This window comes from Micropterus dolomieu, linkage group LG10 (genome assembly GCF_021292245.1).
Source record: "Micropterus dolomieu isolate WLL.071019.BEF.003 ecotype Adirondacks linkage group LG10, ASM2129224v1, whole genome shotgun sequence".
In the NCBI taxonomy this organism is placed as follows: Eukaryota; Metazoa; Chordata; class Actinopteri; order Centrarchiformes; family Centrarchidae; genus Micropterus; species Micropterus dolomieu.
Window position 1 is genome coordinate 28,985,337 of NC_060159.1, and position 1,309 is coordinate 28,986,645.

A 1,309-nucleotide genomic window follows, 5' to 3' on the forward strand; every position below is an offset into this window, starting at 1 on the left:
AGGAGGAGCAGCAGGAGGAGGAAAGGTGGCTGAATGAACGTTATCTAACATATCTTAATGTGAAGTGAGAGCAGTCAGTGCGGAGGAGCAGGAGCAGGAGCAGGAGGAGGAGCAGGAGGAGCAGCAGGAGGAGGAAAGGTGGCTGAATGAACGTTATCTAACATATCTTAATGTGAAGTGAGAGCAGTCAGTGCGGAGGAGCAGGAGGAGCAGGAGCAGGAGGAGGAGCAGGAGGAGCAGCAGCAGCAGCAGCAGCAGGAGGAGGAAAGGTGGCTGAATGAACGTTATCTAACATATCTTAATGTGAAGTGAGAGCAGTCAGTGCGGAGGAGCAGGAGGAGCAGGAGCAGGAGGAGGAGCAGGAGCAGGAGGAGCAGCAGGAGGAGGAAAGGTGGCTGAATGAACGTTATCTAACATATCTTAATGTGAAGTGAGAGCAGTCAGTGCAGCTCTCTCTTCACCCAGCGGATCGCAGTCTGACTCCTCGGTCGTCTCCTCGGTCGTCTCCTCGCTGTGACGCTCCTCCTTCAGCCCTCCGGGCTCCGAGCGCCGGAACAGAGGCCGGACTCCCGTGATGCTCGTTAGCGTAGCGAGGACCGACTCCGGCTCTGGACTCGGCCGGCGGCCACGTTGAAGGTGATGTGTGCTGACGGAGGAGTGTGGAGCTCGGAGGAGACGACTGATCCCGAAAACCCACAATCTCCTCTGGTACTGCAGTAAAAGTACTAATACCTCAGTGTACAAATACTCTGTTAGAAGTTCTGCATTCAAAACTTCGTACAAAGGTTTAAAATAATACATCACCGATTGTATCAATCGAAATCTGCAAAGTTCAGTTAACAGATGCATTTCTGGAACTGTTGCTTAGGAAATTTGCTTTATTTTCATCAAACAACCACTTTGTGAATCATTTCAGAAGGTTTTTCTGTCACACAAAGTTTCCTGCTTTTGGTTGTTGACTACGCAGGACTGACTTGATCTAAATGACCTCTGACCTCTGCACAGCCGGTTACTCTCTTAGATCACAGCGACGTGTTTGAGTTCATTCAGTGATTGATGATATTTGCTGCAGAGCGATGAAGCTTTTTACCCTTTAAACGCACAGACAGGACGAACTTCTTGTTCTCGTGCTGTAATTAAAAGTGGCAGATTAATCAGAGTTCGTCTCAGAGAAATGAAAAGTGACACTGAAGCTCAGACACAGTCTGAGTATAAATACTTCCATGGATCAGCGTAACCACAGAGATCAGTCCCACAGTCCTCTGCTCTGTTTGTGAAGACGGGATCTTAATTCAACATTTCTTCTTCT